Source organism: Nanorana parkeri, unplaced genomic scaffold (genome assembly GCF_000935625.1).
Source record: "Nanorana parkeri isolate BGI_ZX_2015 unplaced genomic scaffold, ASM93562v1 scaffold347, whole genome shotgun sequence".
Taxonomy (NCBI): Eukaryota; Metazoa; Chordata; class Amphibia; order Anura; family Dicroglossidae; genus Nanorana; species Nanorana parkeri.
In genome coordinates, this window is record NW_017306615.1 from 972,206 (window position 1) to 978,856 (window position 6,651).

Here is a 6,651-nt window from a genome sequence, read left to right on the forward strand (position 1 = left end):
CAGCTTTCGTAGAAGGAGCCAGTCAGCTGCAGTCAGTTTAGGTATTCTGACAGTGGCATGCCTACCACTCTCTGAATACAATATCCAGCTGGCGAGATTCCCCCATGCACCCTGTTTAGCGTGTACGTGGGAATCAAGCCAACCTTGTCGGTTTTCGTAGCTTGTCCTATCTCTTACCCCAGGCAGTAGGGCATTAGGATTGGTTTGGGTATTCTGTAGGGTTGGGTATTTCCGACAGTGGCATGCCTACTATTGTCAGAATACAATAGCCCAGCTGGTGAGATTCCCACATGCACCATGTTTAGCATGTATGGGGGAATCAAGCCAACCTTGTCGGTTTTCGTAACTTGTCCTATCCCTTACCCCAGGCAGTAGGGCATTAGGATTAGTTTGGGTATTCTGTAGGGTTGGGTATTCCGACAGTGGCATGCCTACTATTGTCAGAATACAATAGCCCAGCTGGTGAGATTCCCACATGCACCATGTTTAGCATGTATGGGGGAATCAAGCCAACCTTGTCGGTTTTCGTAACTTGTCCTATCCCTTACCCCAGACAGTAGGGTATTAGGATTGGGTATTGAGTAGGGTTGGGTATTGAGTAGGGTATGATATTCTGACAGTGGCATGCCTACTATTGTCAGAATACAAATAGCCCAGCTGGCAAGATTCCCCCATGCACCATGTTTAGCATGTATGGGGGAATCCACCAACCTTGTCGGTTTTCGTACCTTGTCCTATCTCTTACACCAGGCAGTAGCTAGATGGCACGGCTTGGAGACTCCCATAGACAAGAGAAGGTCATCCAATCCAGCCAGGGTAGTTTAGAAGTCATTTGTATCCACATAATTAACAAACCATTTACTGAAAATGTATTTGACATTTTTTATTTAGGTAATATTGTCCCTTTCATAAGTCAAACTTCATTGTCATAACCCCTGGGCCCTAGCTATCAAGAAGTTATTTCTCACAGCAAGTAGATTTCCGCATTCCTACTATGGGAGCATGAAAATAAAAATCTGGTTGCTATAAACAAGGTTTTTTCACCCCCAGACATTGATAAATAAGGTCTACCATCTTATCTGGGCTAAACCGAGTGCTTCCGGGCGAAAACCTGAAACCGATCAAGGACACCCTATTCTAGCTGTTCCAGGATAATGCTATGATACTTTAATGGCTCCAAGAAAAAAAAAAAAAATCTATCCTCTATTAGGTAAAGTGTCGACTGACAGCTTTTTAACCTTGGGTAAATTATTGGCCACCAGGAAGCTGTAGACTTGAAAATCCTCCAGGTCTTGAGGCACGGCCAGCATATTAAATGAGAGCAGTGGAGGATCGCTACTGTGTTTTGGGAGGCCGGGCTGTCAATCATTGTGTTGCAGGAAAGCAAGATAAGACAACATAATAGCAACTAAAAGCATCGCTTTCCCATGCAACAGGTACTCCCAGCACTGCAAATCTTGGGGTTCAGTGGACACTAAAAGAAGCATATTGGATAGCATGGTCTAGCAGGAAGGGCTTGCAGCACACCAAGTCCTATAGTATGGTATCGGCATTAAATGGAAACTGTCAAATGACCACAAAGCATGAACTGGGATAATGGCGTGTTAGAGGGAACCGCAAGGTGCAAGAAAATAGTACCACCAGGATCCTTCCGGTCTGCGTACGAGTACACTCACCCACACCGATGTTTAGCTTGGGTGAGCGTACGGCCGCGTACTCCCATAGAGAAGAACAGGCTGCTGGGTAGAATCACACGCAGCACCTGTCCTTCCCGGGAACGGCCAGATACGACTGTGCACGCCGCACGGACCTCAACGGGCCGGCTCTTAGCAGTGTGAATGAGTCCTAAAGCTTTGCTCACTTGTTGTTAAAATGCACAATGCTAACTTTTTAATCCAGGGTTCCAACTGGGCTTCAAAGCCCAATTAAAATCACAGAAATAATATACAGTTAGATAGAGATTGTAAAAACAACCGTCATTTTCATAGTCTCATCTCCCTTTTTCTGTTGTGCAGTGGGTCTTAATGTGACTGCGCAGTCCAGCAGGCACCACACTGGCCAATGCACTCAGACCTGGTCAGAAATGCCCCCTCTCTTATGTTGAGGGGTGTGGCGGTTACTCAGCTATGCCAGCACAGAGCACTGGAGTGGGAGAGAGGGAAAAGGTATTTGAATGGGTAAAGGTATTTCCATGTACAAAACCAGTTACGCATCATAACAGAAATACAGAGTTATCAAGAGAAAAGAAAATGCGTGAGACTTCAATTGGGCTTTATAGGAGCACTCCGGCTGAACAAATTGCCTTTAGTATACCTCAGAATGGAAGGAAACATTTTACATTTATGTTGTGACCATTCTAACCGCATGAAACTCTTTCAGCTAGATTTCTGTCCGGCCCCCCTTATGATTCAGACACACCACTCTACACAACCAGACACCATAATTCACATCTTGCAGCTTCCTCTCTTTCGTCCTGACTGGACTCCCGACAGTGGTGAGAGCGAAAGACAACAAGACAGGCGGCTTCTTTAAAGTGGACCTGATCCCAAAAAGTGAAGATTTGCTATGTTATAGGAAAGATCTAGAAATGTTAATTGTGCCTGAGCAGGAAACTGAAAAATCAATTTTTTTTTGCCGGGGAAAATAGCAGCACACTTCCTGACATGTGACTGTGCCCGGGCACTGCTGTTCTGTAGCCTCGTAGCTGTATATCTGCAGAGTGAGATATAAGGCACTGCTGCCTCTGACTGACTGCTGGTCTCACCAGATTTGGAGTGAGATATAGTGATGTCATTACTGCGCTGCTCATTGTTCTCCTTGCTGGAGAGTAAGCTGCGCCTGATGACCTGCAGTGCAAGGATCTCCCTGCTTCTGCTTCATTCATTCTGTGGCTCTTCCTCCACTTGATCCTTTCTTCTGCCAGTCATCAGATCACTATTGATCAGGGGGCAGCTCTGACATGAGGAAGGACAGCCCTGCTCTCCCACTAAGATGGTTGACTCTACACAGACGCGGTGTAGAACCAGGCATGGTAAGTCAGTAATGGGGAAAACATCAGCTGGAGGGAGACCACAGGCAATGCTGGTTCCAATCAGCAGAACATGGAGGGCGAGCACTGTAAAAGGTGAGTATCACTGTAATGGGGGTTGACTTTGAAGAGACCCAGTCACTGATCCCGAAATGGGCCGTAGGAGACAAACGAGGAAGTGCAGCAAGTCGAACTTGGTACTAACTATTAGATAAAGATTACAGCTAATAACTGGATCATAAGAACCCCAAGCTATCTGTGTGTACCCATGGCTCCGCCGCATGATGTCTGTGAGAGGCGGGATTCTGATCCACGTCACTCGGAGATAGGTTTGCAGATGATTTCTGGACCTTGGATTCCTACCACAATATTCCCTGATGAAGTACATGAACGAAACGCGTTGGAAATTTGTGAAGTTTTGCATTACAACAGCATCTTGCAGCTTGTGTGATAAGAATATGAAACAATTGAATGGGATTTTGCCTATGGTTTTAAATATTATGTAGAATATGTTTAATATGAAATGAGACTATTAATGAGGAATTCATGAATCTTGTATATTTTCTGTAAATCATGACCTTTTAGAATGGAATTGAGGAATCAAGTAATCATGAATGTATTTTATGCCTGAATCATGGTATTTTTAAGATATTTAATAAATTGATATGTATTTACACACCAGTCTGGCGCCTCGTTCAAAACCCCTACACTACTAGGATTGTAGTTTTTTTTTAGAACAATGTGATTTGACAGGGGTGAGGTCTCAGACCACTTGGGTTACATGGTTCTGGGTAGTAATATTTTGTTTGTACCCGAAATGGGCAAGGTGACAGGGACTTTTTAAGTTCAATTCTGAGCTCCGTTCTAAGTGAAACAATTCAAAGGGAGGAACTCGATAGAGAGAGAACCACCAATAGAATCAATATATGTATTCAATGGGGCTCCATATCCTAAATCAGTGAACATGTTGACTTGGACATACCTAAGGATGCCACACTCATGGGATCGAAGCTTGTTTTTACAGTGAAAGTGTTGGATCTGTATTGATAATGGTAAGATCAGGGCCATCCCTTTAATGAGGCAGCCTGAGGCTGTTGCCTCAGGCAGCATCTGTTTGGGTCACGTGGGTGGCGGCAGACAGAGCGGCATGTTTGTTGTTTAGTGGCCACTCGCTCCAGAATGCTATCCCCTTTCCAGCCAGAGCTTCCTAGGTTGCCAAGAGCCGTCTGGGAGATGTAAGGGCCATGCACATCTCTCTGCCCAGCTCTTAGCAACCTGGGATGTTCCGTCCAACGTCCCACCCAGCTCCGGGCAACCAACCAGTGACATCTCTGACGTCAGCCAGTGTCCAAGGTCTGCCGAGTGTTTTCAAGAACCATCTGCACTCCTTACAGTCTGCAAACTTCCAATGGCGGTGGTGCTCATGGTGATCACACGGATGGCGCCGTGCAAAGCTCAGAATAGTCTCAACAGGTAACAGGAGCTCACGCTCTATTTAAAAAAAGATTGCAAGCGACATTCACCAGCGGTGGTTGAAAACACATCCACTCGCTCTTTTTAATGAATTCCTAACCGGACTAACGAGTGGGATTTATTCTTGCCTGGGGGGGGTTTCCCTTTAAATAAACCCCATACAGGGGCCGTATTGCCAAAAAGTGCACACCAAACAAGCGTTCCCTTTCAAGCTGCTCGGCGCACCCTTTCATATTTTCCTGCTACATGTCAGGGGAGGTTCCCAGCTGGCTCAGCTCAATTAAAATTACCGCAGACCTAAGAGCAGGCTGGCACAATGAGCCGGGTACCAGGTGCAGCTCTCCCTGATTACAGGAGAGACCAAAGACGCTGCAGATCATTAGATCCTCCGTCAACGCCCCGAGCACTTTTCCCTCTCTCCGCGCTGACACCCAGGATGCAATTTTTTTTTTCTAAAAATACAGGAAAGAATTCTGCCTGAAAATAAATGCCACCGCAAGAACCCTCCGAATTCCACATCCTAAAGGTTCCCGGGAACGCTGTTTTCGCGTACTGCCAATGCCTTGTACTGAAGGCAATCATTGTTTGAGAAAAGAGTGGCAGGGCTCGCAGCAGTTCAATAAGTAGATCAAAGCGGCCTGCTTCTGGTTAGTCTGCATCAATAAATTCCTGGCATCAAAAAACATCCTTCAGCTCCAGTCCAGTGACTCTGCCTAGGCTGAGATCATCATCATCATCATCAGTCAGCTGCAGGCAGGAGGAAGCATTTTCTAAGTCACCTCTTCTCCGTTGATCAGACTGTACATTGTAACTCTGTAGCGAGTCACAAGGTAAGAGCAGGGGCGTCCCGAGGCCAGGTCAACCTGCAGAGAGAGGAGGGGACAGTCACCTGGCAGGATGAGATATGCCGCCGGGTCCCCTCCTCTCTCCTGACACTGTCGGGCTCTCGGTCAATGACCGTGTGCCCGACTTTTCAGAGGGGGTGACACCAAAATGACTGTCAGTCATTTTGGTGTCACTCCACCAATGCTGGCACCCAGGTGCAGGCCGCACCCCCCGTGTGACACCACTGGGTAAGAGGTTGCAGCAGGGGCTGGTCTGTGTGAGACATTTGTGTGTCCTCTCCAAGTCAATATCTCAGTCCAGGAAGTAGATGGTGACCCTGGATGATGCCTAACCAAAGACGGCTCTGTCCTTCTAGAGAGACAATCGGACAAACAAATCCAATGAATGAAAGGGGCGAGCCAGGGACAGTCAGGCTGGGGAGCTGTACGTCCCTCGGCCAGGAAATGACGCAATTCTATCTGACTTGCTGCAGCTTCTAATACACATTGTGAGAAGCTCACAGTGTGCGGTGAAATCAGAAGAAGGCATTTCAGTCCAGGAAAGGAGCCGGTACAACTGTGCAAGACTGAAAGGGAGGCTGGAGGCAGGGGCATCCCGAGCGGAGACCGGGTGACACCCCGCCATGACGTCATTGCGCGGTCATCTTATTGACGCCTACTGGCGGCCATCTTGGTGATGGACGCCGGCAGAGAGATGAGGGGACGTTCACCCGGTGGAATGAGGTATGCCGCCGTGTCCCCTCCTCTCTCCTGACACTGTCGGGCTCTCGGTCCATGACCGAGTGCCCGACTTTTCAGGGGGGGTGACACCAAAATGACTGTCGGTTATTTTGGTGTCACCCCTGCAATGGTGTCACCCCGGTGGGGGACGCACCCTCCGCTACCCCCTTGTGACGCCACTGGCTTGAGGTCAGATAAAAGAAGGAAGGGAAGGCCTTTCAGGTCCACTTCACCCCTTTTTTGCAAATTAGACCCCATGTCCAGGTTTAGTGAATCAGATGGAGTGCATTGCTGCATCACTACGGATGCCACATGGACGGTATTTTACAAGCCTGGCTGTAAAATAGAAAAGAGATCCCAAGGTCGGCGTGTATTTCCCAGAGAAGGGGACAACCTTACACCTCACACATGTCCCCGTAGGCCTTGCAGAGAAAGCAGGTCTGTCAACGTGGGTCATGTGCGAGGAGGGGACGTGGCTGCATCTGTTACGCAGACAGATCCTGCTCAGGCACTACACAGCTCTCCTAACCTCCCCGTGAATGGAAATCAATCCTAGAGGGGGGGGGGGGGGGGGGTGGCACACGT